The sequence below is a fragment of the Fundulus heteroclitus genome, chromosome 15 (assembly GCF_011125445.2).
Source record: "Fundulus heteroclitus isolate FHET01 chromosome 15, MU-UCD_Fhet_4.1, whole genome shotgun sequence".
Taxonomy (NCBI): domain Eukaryota; kingdom Metazoa; phylum Chordata; class Actinopteri; order Cyprinodontiformes; family Fundulidae; genus Fundulus; species Fundulus heteroclitus.
Window position 1 is genome coordinate 21749576 of NC_046375.1, and position 26908 is coordinate 21776483.

Genomic DNA, 26908 nt, shown 5'->3' on the forward strand with positions numbered 1-26908 from the left:
TTCGTACTGGGTTATTGAATGGATTTCAAACACTAGATATTAATAATAGAGTGTGTGTGTGTGAAGATTTAACATTTATTCATATGTGTCTGCTGAAGAAAAGATGACTTCTCAATTTGTTCTGACGGTTGGTTGTATTTAAATTAGGCCATTCCAGCCGTCATTGGCTTTTTTGCAGCTGCGCATACAATTCTCTCATTATTCTTTTGTGTTCCTTTATCATCGGCGCGCTGAATGAATGCGTCCTGTTGCTGCGTTCTGTGTGCCGGCTTCAGCCTGTGTGCATATGTTCCCACCGTGGCTCGTTCATTTTAAAGAAAGTTCTGTTTATCTGACGAGCAGGAATAGTGGGTGGACAGAAGATTATTTTTAAACCTGAAGTTTGCCATCGCTCCACCTGTTCAGATTTCCTGCAATGCAGAGAACGATGATTACATGCGATCACCTACATGAAATTGTCATTTTCAAACAAAGGGTGCTAGATTTCAAAAACGCTGTTTGCATTTCAAAGATGCAGTAGCTTGATTACATTCTTATAGGAGAGGGAAAAGGCTTTCGGCTGTTTGTGATGTAATTTAGGCTGCTTTGTTCTGAGACGTGACAGTCGGTCTGGCATGTTGATAAATGGGAGCCCTTGCTTTTTTGGTCCAGAGTGAGTTGTTTCCAGATTGTCCTGCTGTGAATATTTTAAACTCTTTGACCAGAAGCTTTGTTTTTTTTATCAATAAACTGAAAAACATCCAGAAATATCAGAACAAAATGTTCTACCTGGTGTGCACCAAATGTAAGTTTTCTTTCATTTTAAGCACTGTTTAACTAAACTCATCCAGCACCAGTACATCATATAGTGTTTTTCTACTTGCATCTTTAAAGAAAAATTAACTAAATCATCATATCAATTTATGGACCGCAAACATAGGCATCACCAGAAGTATTTTAATGAGCCGTGGTGGCCCAGGGAGATTCTGGGTCAAATTTCAATAAAACAATGCATCAAAAGACCAATTTAAAAGATTACAAACATTTCACACAGCTTGGAAGAAAAACATAAAGACTAAACCGGTTTTGTTTAAACGTGGGCTAAAAGCTTACGACAAACTCGGTATCATAGCTATAATCTGTATTTGGACTTTATGCAGGAGTGTAAATTCAAAGTCTTATTTTTATGTGTTTGCAACTGATAACATGCTCGCTTTACTAGCTAGCAGGTAGCTTCTTTCATTCCTTCTTATGATCTTTGCTATTCAACCCGCCAAATTCTTTCGCCATATTAGACAAAACAGTGTGTATGCATTAAACCATTGAGTTATACTTGTAGGCTGGGCAAAAAAACTTGGCTGGCGTCAACTAAAACAATTTCCCTCTGGGATTATTAGAGTATTTCTGATTCTGACTCTGAACTACAAAATGTATCTTTTGATTTTATTGAATCAGTTTTGCTTTTGATTGTCCTTTCAAACAACTTCCCAGAGGCTGCTGCCATCTTAAAGTTTGAGCTTTCTAAATATCTACCCTGTCTTCTTTATGTATCCTTCTGAACTATAAAACTGAATTTCTGTTCACCTTGAACTGTTTTAGCATTAGATATGTTCAAGATCCCACCCTTACAAAAGCAGTTACACAATTGATCTTGTGATCCAGTCTAGATTTATCCCCAACCATCTTCTTTCTTTTTTTGTGACCTTAATGCACAAGTCAACTGGGCAGAAATTGGCCCTGGCTCTTGATGGGCTCTTACCAATGATCAGCAGTTTAAAAACTGAAAAATCTATTTTTGTTTTCAAATATTTTTATGCATGGAAATCAAGAATTGTAGAATGTTAGAAAATAGAAAAATATATATTTTTTTATATATATAAATCGGGATAATGTTGTATTTACTTTATCTGTTGGATTCCAAACAACTAATTCTCTTTTATGTGTTGCATTTTTTGTGAATTCATGAAACAAACAAACAAACTGAACCAAGTGGAGAGAATTGGTATTGGTCTGCAAAAGCCTAATCAGTGCATATTTACAACATATGTATTTTAAGACAACATGCTTTCCCTTTTAATGCTACAAAGAATTACAATCAATCTTTTAAAAGATAGATTGTAGCTGGTCATGAAGAAGGGAAGAGAGAAGAAGGGAAGGCATGCAGCAAATGGCTAGGGGCCGAGAATTAAATCAGGGAAAACTGTGTGGAGGACTGTAGTGTCCGCATGTTGTGCCTCTGCTCTACCACCCAGCCATGTGGTTCCCCGCTTTGTCCAATTTAATGCTATCCTGCATAAAGTAATGCAAAATGGGACCCCTCCTTACTATAATGTCTTATACATTCCACGCATACATAATCAGGAAATAGTAACTTATTCATTGCAGATTTTAGTTGAATTTTCCCAGGCTAACTGTTTGTTCTACATCAGGTTTAAATAATACAAGGAAACTGGGTTAGAACAAAAATAGACTCTCCTACACTAGTATCCCATCAGCATGTTAGGTAGCAACACGGTGATCGTTTGTAGTGAGCAGTCATACAGCGGTTCAGTCATTAGTGTTATTGCATAACGCGACAACAAGGACCCAGGTTTATTACGTGGTTCTGCTTCTTTCAGAATGGGTCCGTGGGGCTTTCCTCTGTGTGCTCCAGTTTCCTGCAGCTGTCCAAGGACATGCAAATTCAATACAACAGCTATGGGACTCTAACAGAATCTTAGGTGTAAATGTTAATGATTGCCTTCATCTGTGTTAAACCTCCAATAACCCTTGAACACAATACAGAGAGCAAAATATGAATGAGCCATTAAAATAGAATATGAACTAAATACAGGACCTTTAATTGTGGGTAAAATGAGATTTGTAAAAAGGCATGCTTTGCTCTCTGCCCAATTAGAATAATGTCTCCTCTGTTGCGTTTTAAGTACTGTAAATGGCACAGTAGTCATAGGGAACAGTTAGTGAGAGCGTTGGGACAGGGTTTAAAATAGAGGGGGAAAAGGGGGGGGGGGGGTCAAAGGAAGCAAACAATTATAACTCTGGACGAAGAGGCAATGAAAGAATGTCACTTCTTTGAGGACACATATCTTCTCTCTGAAAATATGGGGCACATTGTCATCCCTGTTCTAATATCTGCGCCCGGTGCTCCAAGAGGGCCAGGGGCCATCCATAGAAAAACTGTAACGCAGCATCAATGAAAGAGGACCCCATTGTTTTTGGCCCTGAGATGTAACTTTCTTTGATGCATAGCTCTGACAATATTGCAAACTTTTATAAGCCATGGCAACAGTACAGCGGCTGTGCTCCAGTTATCAACATTGCTCCAGTTAGCATCACTCTGCTCTTAAGCTTGATGTTATTTTCAGCTTTCCGGGTTATTTTTTTTATGGTTCTTGCTTAACAACTTTGTATTAGAAATGCATTTTTTCTTTAAGCGCAAAATACCAATTTTTTGATGAATAAAGACTGAGGCAAAACAATAAATGAAACTGAAAATAGAATAAAAACATGGAATACATGTAGTGGGCACAAGTACCTATTAACAGCCCCATTTAGATCTGGTCGTATCGCTGTGTAATCTAGACAATAAGACCTCGTTTTAATGTAATGTGGTTCCATTACTGAAGTTATTCATGTTGACATGTTGCAGTATCTGTATAAAGAAATGCAGCATTCAGTAGGTTTGACAGTTTCCAAATCATCATATTTCTAAAACTCAGTTTTGCCGGTGCTAATTTATCTTTAAGAGTAAGGGAAAAATGCTGTTTTTGTATTTTCTCTATAAATTGAAAATTGAACTATCTCGACAGTAAAATGTTTTTACTAAAATAAAATGTTTTTTTTTAGCAGAGCAAAACGTTTAAGAGATGTCTTCCTCTGGATCAGAATTTACAAATGCAGTAAGATCGTTTGCCAGAGCTATCTGTACCAATGAAGTCCAACAAATTTACACCATATCTTCTTTACAAGCATGATTATAGCTTTTTAAAAAGACTTCTGATTTTCATACTAAAGAGGTGCACCATATCACAAGGTTTTCAACTGTGTCTTACAAAATCATGCTTCGTGTTTGTTTATGTGTTTAAAATAACTATGACGGACAATAATTATCTACATGAGGCATCATCTAACGATGTGTTTAAGAGCGCATTTGGTTATACACAGCTTTGCAGTGTGTGTTCACTGGAGAAACTTCACTCTTAATTGCGACTTTTCCATTTTTCCATTTTCAAATCCTGCATTTTTTATGACGGAATTGAGCTTGACAAAAGAACAATACAGAGGGACGTCAGTGAAAGATGTCCCGCTTCTTTCTATTTACTGAATTCTAATAGTAGCAATCTGAACAGTTGGCATGCCTCTTTAGAAAATTGTTTCTTCTCTAGATGCCTCTAAACTCTATCTTTCAGAAGCTGCTTATCAAGATTCCCGTCTTTTTTCAATGTTCTCATTTTCCCTTTTAAATATAAATGTGCTTCCGCATAGATAGAGGCTAATCAGATCAATCACCCTGTTTGAACAAAACCACTTAGCAGACAGAAGGCACAATAATGTGCACCTTGCTCCAACTTTAATGATTGCAGAGTTTATAGAGTGCTGTCAAATGTAGTTCCTCAGAATGACAAAAAATGTCCTCAGCAAAAGGAAGGGAACATAACTCAACAGTTTAATCAGCAGGACTGTTGAATATCATGAATTTGTATGATTCCCAACACTTCTCATCTTCTGAAGTTAACAAGCATTTTACTACCTGCTTAAAATGTCAGTTCTATTTATGATTTGGCATTCAAACAACAGTATGATGATAAATATCAAGCTATTAGTTAAAAGGCTCGAGTCACAAACATGTTTTTGTCAATCGCGGCGTTGGTTAATTGTACTGTCTAACAGAGCATAAATTATAAACAAGAACAATTGTTGAGAATGACAGTATTTTCATTTTAACTCAGTCTGAATATCCGACAATGGAGGTGTCAGATGTGCTAAGATCTTGGAAGTAGCTCACCTGGGCCGCCTGTGGCCCCCTTTGTTCTGTAAGGCTTTGATGGGATGTGACAAGGTAACATTCTCAAGGTCTCGGCACAAGTTGGAATTCTGACCAGCAGACGCAACCTCAGTACCGGCATGCATTAGAGGTGTTACAATGAATCCAGCTCATGAAACTGGGTATGCGTGAACCAGGGAAGAGTACATTTTAGCAATTTTCTTTGGAAAAGGTAACATTTTAGTATTTCATAAATTAAGATTTTATCAAACACAATCTGCAAATCAAATTAATGCTGTTCCAGATTATTTTTCTAATGCCTGTCAAAATCTAAGGTAACCCAACTGACTAAAATAGAATAAAACCCTGAAAATGCTCATCCTCATTCTTAGATTTTGAACTAAAGATGATCAAATGCAGTCCACTCACTTAAAAACTATAAATTAGCCATTTATCTTACTGTACTAAATAGTAATCATACACTTAAACCCTTTGATATCAGTTCATTTTTAATTGCAGTTATTCAGTCCAATGAATTAGTACAAAAGCTGTTAAAATCTCAAACATCATTTAAATGCACATAATTATCTTAAAATTTTGGACCGTGTCTATTGTCATTTATTGGCTCTAATTGCTGCATGTAGAGTGAACAGTCGTATGAGACATAATAGATTATTAACTCTAAAACCCGAAACTTAAATAGGCCGCCTGCTAGGGTGTTATTTCATGGAATCTCATAGCTGCATTTCCTTACAAAGTTCTGTAACAAACATGTAATGAATTACTTCAAATCATCATTTGTCAAAGCAGGTTCAAAACCTCGCTGCCAGTAACCAGGTTTTTGTCAGAAAGCCCGATAAGAAGACATTATCAATACAACAGGATAACATAGGAAGTACTTTTTTTTCTACTTAAAGGCATCAATCATAGATGCAACAGGACGTCAAGCTTAATTCACTCATCCTCATATCTACATAATATTAGCTTACATGAGCATGTGACTTGACCAAGTTACATGCTCAAAACTACTTGTCAGTGCTCTATGGGACAGACTTCTCTTTGATAAGAAATGTTGCATATTATTGTGTGCTTTCTTGCCAGGAAATCCCTATAACTTGTCATGTCAAATCGATGCGTTGCATCCAATCACACAGCCTGTCGGGGAACAAGCAGTCAAGCAGAAAGGACACCAGTGTTTAAGGGTGTGTTTTTATTTACCCCGAAAATATGAAAAATTGTTAACAAATCCAAAACTTAGACACGCAGGCCAATAAAAAGAGGTCAACTTTATAAACTAGACAGAAATTGTAACTAACTGAAGCTCAAACAGACAAAGGACAAACTGACATTCTGAACATTAAGGCAGGGGGTTTCAATTCTTGTCCTCGGGACCCACTGTCCTACATGCCTTAGGTGATTCCCTGGCTCCACACACCTGTCTCAAATAAATTGGTGATGAAGAGGCCTCTGCAGCCCTTGATAGCTGCTGAGGAAGTAATGCAATCATTTGATTCAGGTTTGCTGGAGCAGAGACAAATCTATGGCATGTAGGACCGTGGGTCCCGAGGACAGGAATTGAAAGCCACTGCATTAGGGGACTTAAATACTGGTTTAGCTAAACCCGGGATCTACAGTTCTGGTCCTCGAGGTCCGCTGTCCTGCAACCTTTATATGTGTCTCTGCTTCAACAGACCTGAGTCAAATAATCAGGTAATTAGCTGGACCCAGAAGAACTTGATTTCAGACTTAGTAGGTAATTCAGCTATTTGATTGATGTGTTGGACCAGGGACACATCTGTTGTTCTAAGACACCGGACCTCAAGCACCGGAATTGAAGACCCCTGAACTAAACCATATGACCCATAAGGGAGAAACGAAATGTCTGGCACACAACAAACTAACACAACACAAGGAAAGAACCCCCAAAACACCCCTCAGGCAGTGAAGCTCATGGTTTAGTCCAATGAGGCTGTCAGCAGTACATCAGATCCTTGGCCACGCCTTTTGCCAATCAGGAAAGGGAAGCCAAACACCCAAGTAACTCAAACAAAGAAAGAGGTATCAATACAACATATTAGGATCATTTTGGCCTTGCATTGTTGATATGTTTGTGCTCCATATCAACACTGAAAGGTGTGATGAAAAAGTCAGATTTGAAATATCGACTGCAACATAAACGAAAGTGAAGCAAACTAATGCTGAGGTGTGACTCTCACCATGTGTGGGTTGCCATCACACAATCAAAAGGGATCTGTAGAGCCCAGTGAAATCCCATTATCCATTGATTGTAATACACCGGTCATGTTATTTTAGTTTGCACTAAATTCTTATGTTCCCCTCACAAACTCTAAAGTGCATCTTTAAGGTGTTGTTACTCTCTTTCCCATCTTCCCATGTATAGTGGAATTTTGAAATTTATATAGCACTTTTCAGTAACAAGAGGATTCAAAGTGCTGAACACGAGGAAGTGAATGAAATTTGGTGGAACGTCCTGTCTTGTAAATATGTGCCACTTTTGTTCCACTCCCAGTTTAAATAGTGCATGTACATTAGGATCAAGGGTGTGGAATGTAGTCCTCAATGGCATCATGGCAGGGTATATTAGTTTTGCACTGATGTCCAATTTTTTAAAAAATTTTGGATCACCTGACCATCTAGCGATGGAAGTTCAGTGCTTGAAATGCCCTAGTAGTCAGATGGCCATTAGCCTCATTAATCTGAAAATATATCATGTGATCAGGTTCAAGCATCCCATATTCTGAGGTGAGAGAAGTGGGTACACTGCGATACATGAAAACAAGTCAATTTGTTATTGGGTCACAGCTTCTATATTTGAGTAGAAGAGCGTTGATTTGGCATATGTGTTATACATGGTGTGAGAGAGCTCTGTGCCTGGCTTATCTGATGAAGAAAATCTATATATAGTCTTAAATGCTTAGGGGGTTACGCAATAGTATGAAGAGGTATTAATGGTTTTACAGGTTAAGTGTCAGATGTTCCAACAAAATACTGAAATATTTATTGTATATTTGGCCCCTAGCATTAAAAACAACCAAAACATAGTATAGCCACAGTTTTTGCTAAATTCACTTCCGGATTACAGGCAGATACAATAGTTTTCTCCCCATGTGATAGGAAAGCACATCATTCTGTTATATGTTTAGATGGTGTTCACTAGGATGTGACCGCTTAACTCAAATGTCAGAGCTGAGAGTAGAATGCAGTCCGCAGGTCTCACTGACAGCAATTATCTGATGGCTTTCCTCTAATCAGAGCGGCATCTATGTTATGTGCTACAAAGATCAGCTTTGCAGAAAATGTAAAGTCCAGCGTGTGTACACTGTGTGTACAATGGTGTGTGTGATTTCATTCTTATCCTTGCCTTACCGCATGGTGATGGTGATAACAAACCTTGAGGGAATTTTACTTGAAAGCAAACCAAATACTGCCACATTACAAGAATCCTAAAGTGCTGTTTCCTTTCACAGCACTGGGTTTTTGTGCTTTTTGTGCCTTAGAAATGATCTTATTCTACAACAAACCTGTATTGAGGGGGAACCAGTATGGCGCAGCCATCTTTTCAGCGGTCCGCTTCAGAACAGGGAAGGAGTGAGATGCGGCAGGAGGGAAGAAGTGCTTAAGTCCAAGAGTAATATCTGTCTCTGCATGAAAGCTTAAGACTAAGAACTTACTCTCTACTTCTGGAGTCACTCTCCCTAATTATCCTCTCATAGTCTTGCCACAACATTCTCACAGACACAGTCTTTGCTTCCTGCCTCTGTGGCACTTATTCTGTTCCTCCCTCCCTCAATTTCTCTGCATGGAAATATGTTCTCTTCCTCTCTGTCACCCCGTCCCTGACACCTTCTGCTATTCATCTCTGTTTGCCTCAGGATTCGTGCTGCAGTAGCCTTCCTCCCTTACTGTCTCCTCCTTCGTCGTCTTTCTTCTTCCCCCAGTTCAAAGCACTATGGACATCATGAGACTCACATCACAGTCAGGCTCAAGGAAGGAATGCTCACTGCCTGTCCTCAGATACTGGCATGCTTCAAGGGGATTTATGAACAGCTCGGTCCACACTGCTCACAACTCTTGGTTAGTGTGATAGGCTTGGGTAGAACTACACTGAAGACTTTGACAGTTTACAGATCTTTTCATCTCAGTAAACAGGTCCAGGATTCTCTATTAAAGTTAGTAGTTCCTTAGTTATAGTTATTTTTGAAAGTTTTATAGCCCCCTTTCATACCTTCTGATTTTACAATCACAAACATATTTCATTTTGATTTCATGAGATAGACCAACACAATGTTGCATAACTAATTGTGAAGTGGAGGGAAACTTATATTTTTGTTTCCATATCAGAAGCAGAAATCTGGAAAATAGGATGTATGTTCCTTTTTAGGCACCCTTCAGTCTGATACACCTAAATAAAATCCAGTGCAACAGATCGCATTCAGAAATGGTCCAATTTCCAAACAGTTCCCCTGTGTTTAATTGAATCTACATATGAATCCAGCTGTTCCATTAAGACCTCAGGGGTCTGAGAGAAGATTAGGGAACTAACGTTGATTACACTAGGGAGCATGCATTGTTCAATGCATCATCTGAAAATGGGAAAGGCATGGCACAATTGTAAAATACCAAAACATGGCTGCCTACTAAAAGGGACAGGTTGTGAAGCAGAGCATTAATCAAAGAATTTGAACCCAACAAAGCCATAAGAAGTCCTGTTTACACCAAACATGTAGGGGGCATTGCAAACATACAGAAGGAGACGCTTAGTTTGCATAGGTCCAAAAAGGTAGAGGTAAAGGAATGCCAATGCTGAATATCTCCACAATACACCACCCTGAAACATGGTGATGCCATAATCCTGTTGTGGGAAGTTTTCTTTCTTTTTAATCAAGTAGAAGGGAGCTGACCAGGGATGACAGAAGGTTTAAAGGAGCTAAACACAGGACAAGAAAACCTGGAAGAAAACATGATAAAAGCCATAAAACACTTGATACTGTAGCGGATGTTTTTTTTGTTTTCCGTAGGTAGGAGAATGACCCCAAAAATACAGCCAGAGTTCACGCGCAATAGATGAAATCATGTTACAATGGCCCTCTCAAAGTTCAGACCAAAAACCCACTGACAATCAGTGCCAAAACCTAAAAACTGATGTTCAGAGATGTTCTCAATCCAATCTGACTGAGCTTTAACTCAGTCTCTAGATGCACAAAAGTGGGATGCATACCCCAAGACTGGGAGTGGAATGTTCTCCAAAAGCTTGGCCTAACCTAACTGTGGTGCTACAAAGTACTGACTCTGTTGGAATGAAAGCAAATATCACTGTCAGATTTTTATTGACAAAAACATTTAAAAACAAGGTATGCTTTTTATTCTCTATTATGAACTACTTTATTTGGGTTTGCCCATGAAACCAAGTTTCAATAGATTGAGATTTAATAAAACACGAGAAACTGTGCCAGGCACTGTATAATATTTATTTCTACTTTTATTCCTACGAGTATATAATGTCGAGTGTACAATATCTACGCTATTTGCACTGTTGAAAAGCTAAATAATGCAATCCCAAAACAGCAGCTTTTTGGGGAGCTGATGTGTATTAAATCCAAAAAATTAACCAGTGAAATATAATAAAATATTGACCTGTGCCTGAATGCAGCATGGCGGATGAGTTTACACATAAAAACACTGATCCCTGTGGTGTTCAGAACAGTCCCACATTGCCAATGAGCCATTTATCGACCCGAGTGGCTAAATGAGAATTATTTATTTTTTTGTGTTGTGACACTAGAGTCCGTGCTTGGCAGGGCTGCGGAGTCAAAGGGTGAAAACTCATACGCTGGCGAAGTGGACTGGAAAGATAAAGGGATAAATCAGTTGGAATGATGTCAGTAGATGCTGGTAATTAGTTTGTTTGGGTAACTTTAGTAGCTAGGTAACATATACAGTTTAAACTCTGCATTTTAGTTCCATTTATATTTCCTTTTGTATCAAAAGATCTGTTGTTAGTGACTGACCTTTTCTGAATGTGCTAAGGATGTTGAGATATCATGAATACCCTGGCAAGGGGATACAACCGCATAGTGAAGATAGTGTTCAGGATTGTCCTAATCTTTCCTTACTGCATAAGCAAAAAGTGAAACAGTGAAGACAACTGTCTGAATGTCAAACTGAGCATTTGCATGTAGAAGAAAGGGCATTTCAGTAAACATGGCACAGTTATTGGTGCCAGGCAATGACCGGCAAAGTGGAGCAAAAAAAGTATTTAGTCAGCCACTGATTGTGTACTGATTACTCTACTTAGAACAATGAGAGAGGTCTGTAATTTTCATCATAGGTACACTTAAACTATAAGAGACAGAATGAGGGGGAAAATCCAGAAAATCACATTGTAGGAATTAAAAAATATATATATTTGTAAATTATGGTGGATAACAAGTATTTGTTCCCCCACAAACTATCAAGATGTCTGGCCCCCACAGACCTGGAACTTCTTTTTTAAGAAGCTCTTCTGTCCTCCACTCATTACCTGTATTAATGGCCCCTGTTTGAACCCGTTATCTGTAGAATAGATAGACCTGTCCACATCCTCAAACAGTCTGACTTAAAACTCAACCATGACCAAGACCGAAGAGCTGTCGAAGGACACCAGGCAGAAAATTATAAACCTGCATCAGGCTGGGAAGAGTGAATCTACAATAGGCAACCAGGTTGGTGTGAAGAAATCAACTGTGCAATTGAAAAAAAATGTATGACATACAAGACCATTGATAATCATCCCCGATCTGGGGCCCCATGCAAGATCTCATCACGTAGAGTCAAAATTTTGACAACGGCAAGCAACAATCCCAGAACTACATGGAGGGACCTGATGAGAGCTGGTACCAAAGTAACAAAGGCTACCATCAGTAACACACTACGACGAGAGGAACTCGAATCCTGACGTGTGAGGTGTGTCCCCCTGCTAAAACCAGTACATGAAGTTTGCCAGAGAGCATATGGATAAACCAGAAGAGGGATGGGAGAATATCATGTAGTCAGATAAAACCATTATAGAACTTTTTGGCAGAAAATCAATTTGTTGAGTTTGAAGAAGAACGCTGAGTTGCAGCCCAAAAACACCATACCTACTGTGACGCATGGTGGTGGATGCAATATGCTTTGGGGCTGTTTTTCTGTAAAGGGCACAGGATGACTGAACCATGTTAAGGGAAGAATGAACGGGGCGATGTACCGTGATAGTTTAAGTCAAAACCCTCCTTCCATCAGTGAGAGCATTGAAGATGGAACATGGCAGGGTCTTCCAATATGACAAACACTGCTTAGGAGAGGAGTGGCTCCGTAAAAAGCACAAGGTCCTGGAGTGGCCTAGGCAATCTCCACACCACAGAAAATTTGTGGAGGGAGTTAAAGGTCCATGTGGTCCAGCGACAGACCCTAAACATCTCTGCTGCAGAGGAGATCTGCATGGAAGAATGGGCCAAAATACCAGCTACTACGTGTGCAAACCTGGTGTGGACTTAAGGGACACGTTGGACCTCTGTCATTGGGAACAAGTGTTATGCTACACAGTATTGAGTTAACCTCTTATTTTCCAGATACTTATTTCCCACTATAATTTGCAAATAAATTCTTTGAAAATACGTTATTTCCTGGATTTTTTTTTCTCATTTTGTTTCTCATAGTTGAAATGTATGATGGCAATTAGAGACCTCTTTCATTTTTCTAAGAAGAACTAGCTAAATCAGTGGCTGACTGAATACTTTTTTTGCCCCACTCTATATTGTTCCTTTACACCCAAGCCATTTACTATCTCTCTAGCTATACAGAGGAAGGGGGCCTTCCAAAAACAATATCAAGGAACATTCTTACCCTCAGTAAGGTCTGTTTATCGATAACACAACACTCTTTTTTCCTTTTTCACACTTTCTTTTGCCTTCTCTGATCTATATTCCTCTCCTCCAATCCCTCAGAGCTGCTGACCTCTGGGATCAACCGAGCAAAACTGATTCCCACTTTTTCACGGATCACGAGTGCGTCAGCGGTTACGCAACCCAGGCAGGGGGAGAGAGAGGAGAACATGCAAATATGTTACCAACATATTTGTCTATCCTCACTTATAGCACTAAAATATTATTGTTACTGGTAAACAAAATCTATCTCAGTGGGAAATATTGACTGTGTAATCATAAAATATACACATGCTATGATACATAAGATTTTCTTACAGCATGGCGTATGTCTAGACTTATGCATCCCTATAATGTTGAAAATATGAATAAATGTAAATCCCTGTCCCTTTGATGGCATCCTTATTCAAGAGAGAGACATAAAAAAGCACCAGTGACAGGCTTTTGTCAGAAATTTCAGGAATGCTGCTCTGTTTTTGGAATTGCCTTAGACCTTATGAGTGGGAATTATGTGCAGAAGTAGGTTAAGATGTGACTCGAAGGCCCGTATTGTGAGAGTAAGAGTGAGCGCAGTAAGGCTTAGGAATATGTGGGAGTGAGTCTGTTTGTGCGAAGGGGGGTGACATGTGTAGATGTGATGGCTGCAGCCATGCATGGATGTTCACACCAGGGAGAAAATAAACAAACATGGCAGCCAAATGGTTAGAAATGCAGTGGCCAGTGCTGGAGAACGCTACTTATTTTCCCTTTACTTGTTCTCTGTCATCTCCTTTTGTAATTAATGTTCTCTGTTACAGTTGCCGTTTTTTTTTTTTTTTTTTTTTAATGTGATGCCATGTTGGTTTTTAATTAATTCAGCCAAACATTATCGCTGGAATGCTGTATGGATGAAAAGCAGCAGTCCTCAGAGTATTGGGAGGAAAGTGGTGAAACCTGCTGCCAGTCCCTCTTTTACTGAACATAGGGAGAGGAAGACAGTACATGAAATAATAAGAAGGTGGAATAAAAGACTCATTCTTGTAATATTCAACAAGGGCAGACATTTTTGCTTAGTTCATGAATGGTATAAATATTCTAGGAGCTCTTATTATACTGCCTGACATTTTATCCTTGGAAGACTTTTAGCAAAATACATTAAATTGGCCCTTGTCACTGTTTTTTGACTCTGCTGTAAGAATAACCCAAATATATTTTTTTATTTTCTTCTTTTTTTTGGGGGGTGTGGGGGGTAATGGCCATCACATGGAATATTGACAAAATTAAAAGTCAGTCAGTCATCGTTAGTAGGGCTACAGACAAAGATAGTCCTGTGGTTAACGTTCAACAAAGAATATATATATATATATATATATATATATATATATATATATATATATATATATATATATATATATATATATATATATATATATATATTGCGCAGTGGGTAGCTCTGTTGCCTTGCAGCAAGAAGGTCCTGGGTTCGAGTACACCCCTGGGTTTTTCTGCATGGAGTTTGCATGTTCTCCCTGTGCATGCGTGGGTTCTCTCCGGGTACTCCGGCTTCCTCCCACAGTCCAAAAACATGACAGTTAGGTTAATTGGCTTCTCCAAATTGTCCTTAGGTGTGAGTGTGTGTGTGTGAATGGTTGTTTGTCTCTCTGTGTTGCCCTGCGACAGACTGGCGACCTGTCCAGGGTGTACCCCGCCTCTCGCCCAGTGAACGCTGGAGATAGGCACCAGTGACCCCATGAGGGATAAAGCGGTTTGGAAAATGGATGGATATATATATATATATATATATCCATCCATTTTCATATATATATATATGTATGAAGGTTTCTAATTTGGGCTCAGGAAGGAGTATTGAATTTGATTTATGCTCATCGTTTATTTTGCCCTCAATTAAGTGGCAAACTGTGATGTCTCAAATGACCGTGGGACTAAAAAGAAGCCGAGCACGTGAAGTCGCTGCAAACCCCTCCTCCCCTTTAAGAGTGGGACATGGTGGAGGCCACATAGGAGGCAAATGCCCTTGTTCTGGCTGAGCCATTATGCAGATTATATGCTAATGAAGTGATCTGATTCAGTCCTGCTTAGTGTGCTGTGTTGAGGGGAGATAATCAAGCGTTGATCAGGTCCCACTGCCAAAACGTGTGTGTGTGTGTGTGGACGCGTGTCTTGTTGCTTGGTCTACCTAGCCTGCCAATCCGTGTTGGCTTGCCTTAGGTGAAAACAGAAAACTGTTTTGTACGTGTTTCGTCTCTCTTCACCTTTGGTTGTTTATGTGTGCTTAAATAACTGTTCTTATGTACACTTTGAAAGCTTTGTTTGCAAAGAATATGGACAACATGTGTAACATAAACTCACACCGTGCTTTTACCCAAACCAAGCAGAATCGGTTCACATTATTCGGGAACACATGCCAGGGCTTGTCTTCTGAGGAAGTACATTCTGATATTGATCCAGATCCTCATCTCGATGCAGCCTTTTCTCGGCCTTGGCAGAACTTTAAAGTCTCCGAGTGCTCTTCCTTGCAAAACTAACAAAGTTAGGAATTCATTTTACGTGAAAACGACATTAAGCATGTCGGAGCTGAGCTTCATGGCTCATTGTATTCGATTACCTCTAATCTTTTTTTTTTTTTTTTTCTGTTGAGTGGTCACTAAATCTCTTTATTAAATTTTAAAGTTAAACAGTTTTCCTGTTTTGAATCACTGGTGCACGTCCTTGTATGCGCTTTTAAAGTTGACAAACAAGAGTGTTTGCTTTCTGTCATTGCCGCAGTTCAATGAGGGTCGGGTTTCAACAGTGTCCTTGCTGCCCGTCCACATGTGACCGGGTCTTTTCATCCTTACGTTCTGTGAGCTATACATGCTCAGCTCCTTCCCCCTACATTTGCAAACACACGATAAAACAACACAAATGATCTGCTTTTACTGAACCAACTCTAGTTACTATTTGTTGCATTTCTAAGTATGGTGTTCGATATAACATTAGTTGCTTTCTGATATTTAGAGGTTACAAGAAAGTGATATAGGTTTTCTACAAAAGAACAACTCAGATGCAGGCAGCAACATTTTGTAGTCCAGTTATCAACTAATTAGTTTGAACCCTTGGGTGCTGCATTATTCCTGTTTTCTTTATTGCTGAAACCATTGGTAGCGTTTCAATCTAAGAGGAAATCTCAAAGAAACTAAGACTCATTTTGGCACTAAGATATATCGTTAGGCCTGGTTTTCTCCTCTTCAAAGAAAGGTATTGGAAGTTGCTGATACTAGAACTTTGCTGTTGGAGCAAGCATTGCACCAAGAAAAAAAGAAAAAAAGATAAACAGAACATGACCTTGCTGTCTACCTTGTGAGCTTCAGCCCTGATGCTGCCACAACAGATGTACTAGTGCTCTGGTTTTTATTCCTCATAGTTCAGCTCCTCTTGTCTTGTACTTTCAGACTGCAGAGATGAGCCTCCTCTTTATTATTCTTCGCTTCCTTTCACCTCTGTCCACCTAACTTTGATTTGTCTTCCTCCGTCCTCTCTTTTATCCCATGTCCCCCTATCTTCTGCTCATTCTCTTGTCACCATTTCACCTTCAGTCATGAGTCATCAACCCACCCCTGTGATTCCTATTATTAGCTTATCACACACACTCATCAGCTACCTTTGCATTTTCACCCACCCCCATTCGCTCTTTCTGCTCCTTATTTCCTACCATCATCTTCTATGCAAAATGCAGAAGTAGTGATTCATCCGTCTCCTCTTGTTTCTCTGCTTTTTAGCACTCCCCTTTCCCTTCCTTCACATCACATTTACGTTCGGGTCCACTGTAGTCCTTACCCTGACCCACCCTGAAGCTTCGAGTAAACAGAACATCGTTTTTGCTAATTTGTTTTCAGATTTTCAAAAAATGGTCTGTAGCTAGGCGGATCGTGGATTCAGCTTGCATGTTCTTGTAGGTGAATCTCAAAGTGCTACTGCACACCCATTAACCTCTACTGCCTCAGCTCCTCACGGGGGTCCTGAGAGGGAGGCGCTGAGGCATTTGATCCCGTTTGATCATCTTCTTCCCTTTAAGCGATGCCCATGCATGTGCGTTTCGGTGTGTGTGTGTGTGTGTGTGTGTGTTGCCCGGATTAACACAAGCTATTGATGTTGACTGCCTCGCGCTCGTGCAAGTGTGACGGATCTGCAAGAGGCGATGATTAGTCCAGTAATTGGCTGATCAGTTGCATGGAAATATGCTGAGCTGCAGCACTTTTTCCCTTATCCAGATTTTGGAGCGCTTTGAGTGTTCTTCAGCGCCCATTCTCTTTCGGGGAGCGTTCCTTTCTGTTTAGTTGTGGTCATTTTGCTAATTTTCATATTGTGAGCTGAACTTTTCTCAACGAAAACACAGTTTGGATTAATCTGTCTCAGTAGTTATTGTCTCATCTAGACGTTTGGCTTGTAAGATATTATTATGTTTTTAACGTGGGGGGGGATAGTTTCACAATGTTTGGATTTAATTGTATCGCAATGCTATTGCTGAAACTTACAGTAACTATATGGATTATGATTAACAAACTCTTTCATAAGTCTTTCCTTTATGATTACTTAATGTCCCCACCGATCTACGTGAGATTTAAAATCTCACAGGAGCTTTAAAGGGAAAGTTAGAGGTTATCCAGCAGACCACATCATTTATACAGATGATCAATGCTTGACACTTGAATATATATTAACCTACACAATTTTTCATCCAAGCTGTCCATTTCAGTTGTGATATTGCACACACTGACAATTTGATGATGCTTGTGATTCAATACATTGTGTAGCTCTGTCGTAAAAATATTTAAATTGAGAAGATGGTGTTTTATGCACTTACTACTACAAGTGAAACTAAACATTCAGCACGAGACCAGACAATGGACAGAGCTGAATGTTAAAGCAACTTTTTGCTTTAATCAGTAACAAATAATTGCATCAAGTGTGCGTAACTTAATTTATTTACACTAGTTTAACTTGACAACTTATAAACCAAATAAATTAATTTGGATAAACTCAATTCAATTATTTTTTTTACCAGCTGAAGCAATTAATTAAAGTTTTCTCTTTTTAGAGTGATGGGTTAACAAGAAGAATAGACATTGGTAGTGGTTTTGGCAACTAAGGTGACCCTTATTTGTAACATTTCATTTTTACAAATAAAGTAAATGTTTCCCAAATCACGGACTATGTACGTATCTGTAACCAGTACAAAATATTTAACTCCAGGGTTGACCAGTCCAAGTAATGCAGTTTTTGCATGTGTCTGAGCCTAAGGTGATTGTAATGCCATGTTTTGATTTTTCACACTGTTTTTTTTTTCCAATGAATATCAAAAATTCCACCAAATAAATATGATGCTACCTTCTTCAGTGTTATTCTAACGAAGTGTTGACCTTTGTTTTTTTCAAGAACTACTTCTTTCTTACTTCAAAATACATGTAAAACATATATGCAGGGTTTCAAGCTTAAAGCACACAGCTTAACATCTGGGGCTCAAAATTATAGCTTTGATTTATTTTATCTCTCTGTCTAATGAAGTTATACTTTATTTTGAAATCACTTAAAACTGATGAAAAAGACCATAAACATTGTAAAGTGGCCACAAGGCCATTGTCAGTAAATTCTATTTTTTTTTCCCATTGTGATCTTTAACTTAGTGTTTTAAAGACTACTGGGTTTGTATGTTTTACTCACATTTGGATGTTGTTAAATTACTTACTGACTCCCCCAGAAAGTAATAAAGACAATTTTTAAAAATCTCATTGAGCTGCTGTTGGAATTTGGGTGTTAGTCGTGTTAATTTGAGGCTTTTTTATGGATTATTAGAAATTCTCTCATGGTCTTAAAAGAAGCATCCTAGTTTAATTGGAGACATGACCTTAAGTGTGAGCGTGTGGTTTTCTGTGCTGGCCCTGTAGTTGCCCCTGCTTTTTGCCTGCTGTTTACTGGAAGGGGCTATGTCTGCCCCGGTTGTAGATTCTCAGTTGGAGTTATGTCTGGATTTTAAATTGGCCATTCTAACACATACATACTTTTTGATTTAAAACCATTGCGTTGTAGCCGTGGCTGTAACAAATTTGATGCAGGCCAGAAAGTAAAATCCTGGTTTTATCTGACCTGAGGACCTTCTTACACACATTTCCCTGCATTCCCCACTTCTGGTAAACTTTGAACAAAATTCATTGAATTCTTTCAGCAATGACCTCTTCATGTTAATCCTCCATAAAAGGCTTGATTTGTGCAGATCACGACTAATAGCTGTGCTGTTAGGTCTTACTTGAGCTGTGGATGCGTACCTGTCCTCACTAGAGGCCTCTTGGCTGCTTCTTGGATCCAAGCCGTCAATTCACTGCTCTGCGATATAGCAAAAAGCTTATAAAATTGTTTTATAATCTTTTAACTATCTATTTTAAATTCTTCCCTAACTTTAGCCCTGTCCTGTCGGCTGTAATTCGTTGGACTTCAACATTCTGGTTGTTCACTAATGTTGTCTAAGATCTGAGTTAATTTAAAATGATTTAGAACTGGGCTTACATTTTCTAATTAAGTGACTACTAAAGCCAGTTGCATTAGATTTTGTTAAGAGATATCAGAATGAAGCAGGCTTAAAGGAGCAGAGCACAAGTTCCATGATTTTTGCAGAGGTCTGCCCCCTCTGGCGACAAGTTGAAATGACACCAGTGTTGCGCACGTGCATAAGAGAAGAGGGAAAGCATCTGCAGCTGTGACTCCACAGGTCTTTTGTTTAGAGGTGCGATGTCTTCTGAGATAAGAAAATTATAAATATTGAATCCAGCCTACAGTAGCAACTGCGGTAAATAGGGGATATCTAATATTACACGCAATTGTAACGGCATGTATGGGAAAGAAAATAATTAACTTCAAAACTTGTGCAATGCACCTTTAATAGAAACGTGTGTCTCACTTTTCTGATTTTTCTTTCCAAAAGCTTAGAATAACAATGGTTTATTTTACCTTTCATCTAACATCTAGATCAGTTTGTAATGCGAAATCCCTATGAAACGCACTGAAGTTGTAATGTGACGCAATATCAAACGGTTCCATCTCTATGAATATCCTACAAAGCATTGTAAGTAGGAGTTATTACTGAACAGCCTCGTTGTAGCTAACTTGGATTGTTGCATGTTCTCCATTACAACCTGCAATGACACTGTGCGAGTTAAAGGTTGTGAACAAGGGTGCAAAGTGTGGCACTGCAGCTTCATTTTTTGCGCGTGATCAATATTTCTGTCAGGCATGAGAGCATCACCGTGCTGCCCGACAAGTGGGGCAGCAGAGAGCGATGGTGGGGCTGCGGGCATGTACTTTGTTAAAGGGCAAGCTTTCAGTGGATCCGTGTGTCCAGAAAGAGAGCGAGAGAGAGAGAGAGAGATGAGAAGCTAAACTTTGGTGATGGACTCTTGATGGGAAAGCTTTCCTCTCACAGCACCGAACAAATCCACCGGGTGATAGATTTGAAGAAGAGCTCCGGCCCTCTGCTGACCTGTGAAATGTTCGCACCAGCCGGCGACATACATGTGCGCGCGGACGTGTTAACTTGTCAAACTATGATCATCTTAGTCCTTGAATGCTTTTGACAGAGCGATGCGTGTCTGCTCCCTCGCACGCGTGACTGAGCGCCTCGCCGGATTTATAGAGTCTGTTTGCTTTTTTTCAACGGATCAGCAGAGGAGTTGATGCCACAGTCAATGTCACAGCCTTCATGCATAATTGCTCCGCTCTGTCATTGCCAACGGCTCGCCAGAGTCACATCTGATTGTTTCCCCCTCTTCCTCCTTTTCTCCTTCCTGCTCCATCTTTATTCTCATTAGGCTCATTAGCTGTCCTGCAGGGACAGACTGAACCTACAGGAGCAACAAGGAGCAAAGTGCAGAAGGTTTCTTTCGAATGCAGCACATTTGTCCCAAAGATAAATAAGCAACGTTTAAATCCAAGAAAGCCCTACTTTAAGAGAGGAATGAATGTGTGACTGCATGTCTGAAGCAAATGATGTCTGGTGATTTTGTCAGTGGGGTTTGGTACCTTTCTCACGTTTGTCTCCAGGTTTGAGTGATGATAGTAAGAAGAAACTGAGCAGTAGAAAGCTTAGACTTGCTGTGGTGCTGACCGCTGACTCACTGTCCGATGCTGGTTAATAATTCAAAGGAAAACATGGTTTACGGAGCTCTGGAACTTTCTGCAGGGAGACTTGTTTCCAGAATATTTATTCTCGTAGTCTAATCTTCCCAAATGAAAAGCAGTGTCTTTTGAATTTTGTTTCACCGCAATTTTCTCATGTGAATTTGCTCATGTATTTTTCTGTTTGATGTAAAAGCATACATTATCACAACAAATGGGTCTTTTTATTTATAGATTTATTTTTGAAGTGGTATATTAGGACTATAATATGCAACGTGAGCCGCTTTCTTTATGCATTGATCATAATATTCAATTGTACTCTGATGGTACGTGGGCCATTATTTCTTATTGCACGATTGTGCACATTCCAACACACTGGAGAATATGTGGCAGCCAGCGGGGATATTTTGGTGAAATTGATTAAATGATTGGTTTCTTTCAGGCTTTCACAAGGCATTGAAAGTGTAACTGGTTTCCCTGGTAGAACGGGGCTGTAGCTGCAGCTTACAATGCCATTAAACCCCAGTATCACTCCTGCCAGTGACTCTAGTCTAGTTTAGCACAAGGCAACTGTATGAAAATGGTAGAACATTTACATGACCGTATACATGACCATCCTCCCCCCCATCCGCCGGCTCCTTTTGACTGCTTTGGCCCTACATTTGATATCAAAATGCCCTTGGAGTGCTGTGTCCATTGTTCATTGTAAATCACTGCAGAACCATGAGATTACAGAATGTTGCGTGTCTGCGAATATGTCCTCTTATGGACTTTACTGTTAAAGGTGTGCAAAAGTCTGTCTAATATATTTATCTGTAATTGCAGAAACATCCAGAGTTTTTTTTTAAACCAGCATTAAGAAGCATTTTATTATATTTCAAATTTCCAGCAGCATTACTTTCCACACCTTTAGTACTTCCTACTAAATAAATAGGAAAAAAAAAAGCTTTTTTATGTTTTACTTTTTATGGTGAACAGAATGAGTATTAACTTTAAATTACTAATGATTTTCTTCTTCTTTCTGAGGGAAAATATGTGGCTTAGATGCCATTTTTAGCTCCTCTTCAAAATGGGAAAGAGAAGAGAACATATGATTCTAATAAGGCCAATGTCTGATCTTCGTAAGTTGGGAAATGACTACATAGACCAAATCTAGGCTCAGATCATAATAGTGGAGCATTTAGTTCCTATGCTCCACTTATCTGGAACAAACTTCCAGAAAACTGTAAAAGTGCTGAAAGCCTGAGTTCTTTTAAATCGCGATTAAAAACACATTTGTTTAGGATTGCCTTCGACTGTTCTAGCTAAACTGTTTTAATAGATAAAAGCCTATAGAAATAATGAATTATATTCAAGCCTTAAAGCAACAAAATAGGATTCACAAATACAGAACAGTGACATCATTAGTTCAATTTGTAGTCCAACTGTTTTTAATATTTGCTTTTAATTTCTATTGCCACTCACAATGATTTAGCAGCTGTGATAACAACACAAATAAGCTAAGCAGAGGCGCTGCACTCAGTATTTCCATGGTAGTTTACCTTCAATTCAAGGTCTGTGCTAGTCCCGCCCTAGTCATTTCTGTCCAATGGGAGCAGCAATCGTCAAACATGTGGCTTTGTTTACAAGTTGTAGTTGGCTTGCAAAAAGCACAATGTAAAACTCTACTTTTGGTCTGGACAAAACAAGGGGACCAAACGACTTTCCTGGCGTGAATACAGCCTACAAAAACTATTGTGCACATTGAAAAAGAAGGTACTTTAATCCAAAAAAATTATGCAAAACTGACCTTTGTCTTGGGGTCACCAAGACTATGTAAAACAAGTATTGGACACTGTGTACAGGGCCAATCGGTTATCTGGGAGGCAAAACAAGGAAAGGCCGTCCTTTCTTTGTCCTGCCATCTTGGATAAATGTGGAAAGCTGAGCTGCTGCTGCAACCTAAATGTTACAGTGTGCTTTGGTGAGATGAGACTAAGATAAAGACATTCAGAAATAAGCATCCCAGATGCGTCTCAAATAAATTTGAATATTAAAATATTAACATTAAAAATAAATCGGGACGAATCGCTCCTTCTTTGAGTATCTTTTCCAAAAAGCCAAAGAATCTTGAACTCTGAGAAGCAATGATATTTTAAATGAATTGCTGGTGTCCACTGCTAAAAACCTACAGAATTATGATGATTCAGTAGGCTGGTGGGTCTAAACATACGTTTATGTCCAAATCAACACAGAAATGGCTCCCTATATATATATATATATATATATATATATATATATATATATATATATATATATAATCAACCTTCTTCCACGGGAATCACTCCCTGGATTTAAGTCCTCTAACAAACCGGTGGGAAGAACTGAAGAAAAAAAAAGATGTTTAAGAAAAAGCATCGGGGTCTGCTGTATGAGCAGCTTGGCTCAATACCATCGCATCCTTTATAGTCACATAGATGTTGGGGAACCTGAATTAACCTTTGTTTACGCAAGCAAATGCACCAAGATTTCTCCCGATCAGTCATTCATTGTTTGTCCCTGACAAGTCTCAGTTTGGCAGCCCTTTCGGTCTTTTACTCGGATAAATGCATATTAGGTTCTGCTGCTCACATTCCCGGGACTGTTGTCTGATAAATATCCTTATATTGATGTAAGCGTACATGGCCAGAGTTGTACAGTGGGGCTGCAAGAGCCTTGGCTGGCCTCAGGCAAAGGAACTGTTTTATATATATATGCCTTTGTGCCACAGAGTCTTCTTTGGGACTGTCAAGAACTGATTTTTGAAGTTGATACTGTGCAGAAAGGAAATGGCTTGACTGAGTAATGTAGTATACTAGCTTCTTATATTCCATAAACATCTCTGGTCTTTGTACTTTGTCATGCCTCGTGTTTAGATGCCTCCAAACTTTATAGGATGTCTTACAGTTTATTTTAAGTCATAAATATAGCTGATGGCAAATCTCTTTAAAATGTGTTAAAGGGATGTGTTCTTTCATGGTGGTTAGGCAAAATTACAACAAAAGTCTTTCATTTCAGGGGCGTGCTTCGATTGGCGCAGCGGTTAGCGTGCATGACCCATGTACGGAGGCCTTAGTCCTCGTTGTGGCCGACCCGGGTTTGCACTGTACGAAAAATGAGCCACTAGTGTCGTAAAAACCTAAAAAAAATAAAATAATTTTCTTTAATTTCTAATACATAATTTTTTTGGAATACCCATTAGCCCAAGGAGGATAGTAAATGCACAACCACAGAGCTAAGCTGCAACACTTGAGCAACCTAGACGCAGCTGTTTGCCCCCCAAAACTAAGTCCTTTTAATTCTACACCCTACCGTGTAATAGAGCCAACTAGCTCTGTTGGGTTAAACATTATAAGCTAAAAGAATAAGGTGCAGATGTTGCCTACCTGTAGAGCAGAGCGCTTTTGAGGAGTCAGAATTTTGATTTCTCCTATCATTGATTTACTTAAAAAAAAATTGTTTAAGAAGTAAAATATAGTGCAAGCTGGCTTCACGTCACCTTTTTGATCCTTGACACCAAAGTGTGCTGTAAGGTGTGGCGTCTGTCCCCCGCTGCACTGCAGGGCTTATCGCGGCTGGGTTTTTTTTACACTGCACTGCCTTCTCCAAAGGAGGCCAGCCAGTTACTTCAATTCATGACTTTTAACCTTGGTGTGCTGATGGCAGCATAGTCAACATCTCTCTTTAAAGGGGTTATTTTTTACATGTGACGGTCGTTTCTTGCTGTAAATGGTTTGTGAAAAAGCAAAAAAAAAAAAAAAAGTTTCTGCTTTCCTTTTCTGATTTACAGGGTGAGTGGATGCTGAAGGTAGGTGGAGATAAGAGAGTAGCGGGTGGTTAATTCTAGTGAAATAGGCCTGCTTCACTGAATAAAAAAATTTCAGACGTGGAGGGTTCTGGAAAAGTAGCCACTATTTTGGAGTTCTGGAATTTGTAATCTGCCAAAACATTCCCTTGCAGAAAATGTTGATTTCGTTAGTGGAAAAGAACATATTCAAGTATGACAAGACTGTCACCAAGTTCGACCAGAACTCATGTCCTGCATTCCCAGGGAGTGATGTTATTATCATGGCTAGCAACATTTCATCAGGTAAACAATCACAGAATTACATTTTGGCACATTGGAATATTGTCTTGATTTCTGAGGCATCAATAATCTCTCCAGGGTGTACCCTACCTCCCACCCAGAGTAGGGGACAAGTACAGTAGACAAAGGTTGCACAACCTGTGTTGGATCTGCAATCAGTGTAGAATTATTCAGTTCAGGTTTGACTAATCTATGTATAACAGGTTTTGGGCTCCAAGGTCTAAATTATTTGAACAGATTTGATTTATTCAGCACTTTTCATGCTGGTAAGTATACTGCAGTGCCTTAGAGAGGTTAAAAAAAGACATTAAACAAACAACATGATTTAACTAAGAAAACAAACAGAAAAAAATCATGTAATGAGGGAAAACTGTATTGTAAAAAAACTGTAAAACTAATTTAACTGTAAGCACACATGCAACAATGTTTGCGATAAACTGTCAAATTAAGGCAAATACAAAACAAATCTAGATCAAAATACAAAACCTATACGTACTGAACAAGAACAATGCAAAATAGTAAAACAAGATAAATGCTTAATAGCAGCTAAAGGCCAGACTGAATTAATGTGTCTTTACTTTGGCTGTTAAAAACATCTGCTCTCTCTCTCTCAGTTGCCCTCAGGATAACAGGAAGCCTGTTCCACATTTGAGATCCGGACTCTCCACAGATATCCGTAGATCGCAGATTAATCTATGGTGACTATCCCACAACAGTCCACTTAAGACACTAGTGATAGCTCTATGTTTATAAGCAGAATGCTATGGTTCTCCCGGGCTATAGCATATGTGTACAGGCTTATCTGCAGGATTCAAGCGGCGTGGACTCAGGGACGCGGAGAGATCCGTCAAGACCTTGAGAGATCTTTCCCACGCGCAGTCCTTGTCAAGACCCAGGTATCAGAAACGCTGCCACAAAAGAATTAAGAGTAGAGGCCTCTTTTATGCTTTTGTGACTGACCAACCAGGCAATTCAATACCAGCCTCTTGGAAAAATAGCAGCCTCAAACATAGATGTGATGTGTCAAGCTTCAAGCACTTGCTTTCATGTCTAGAGCTCTTAATAACCCCTCACACTTACTTCAGCAGACAAAGTCTCATACTGACAGCAGCTGGATAACGCTCCACAAGACAAACTTCACTTTGAGGAAGAATATTGTGTTAAAGCTCTAGACGTCATGTACATTAAGCAAAAAAACGTATACACTTTCCTTTTGTTGAAAGTGTGAAGCCAAAGGGTCAAATGAGTTTAGACTTCTACGTTTATACTATTTTTTTTTTCAGATCACTGTCAGCTAATAATTTAAACGGTCTATTTAAAAGACAAAGCAAAATGAGTACAATGAAAGGTGAGAGGTTTGCTAAATCTACATCTGGATTGTGCCCTTTGTGTTCGCTTTTTCTCTGTCTCTCTGCCTTCATTCCTTTCCCAGCACTCCGCTGTGCGCCTGCTCGTAATTGAGTCATTTTCTCCTCGTTCGAGCGCCGTCTCTGGCAGGCAGCTGGATCAAGGTGACCCCCTGCTATTGTTTGGGCCCGTGTGTGTTTTTCTCCCGCTAACTCGCCGACATAATCACTGCCTCTCGAGCGACGTAATGGGTCAGCCGTGGTGGTGAGACATCATCCCCGACCCCAGCACGCCTTGCTGCGCAGTCCGAAATGTCAGTGAGGAGGCAAGGCAGCACGCCGATGCATGTAATGATGTAATACGGCAGCAGACCCTTCATTTTTTTTTTTTTTATGTATCCATTCCCCCTTAGAGAGTTTCCGTCTG

At 39.4% G+C, this 26908-nt stretch overlaps 1 protein-coding gene across 1 annotated transcript in view; it reads left to right on the forward strand.

Annotated features, from left to right (window-relative positions):
• The window catches only part of LOC105930625 (neurexin-3b), a gene marked incomplete in the record, with an annotated part of 460536 nt that overhangs the window by 19051 nt on the left and 414577 nt on the right, over positions 1 to 26908 (forward strand).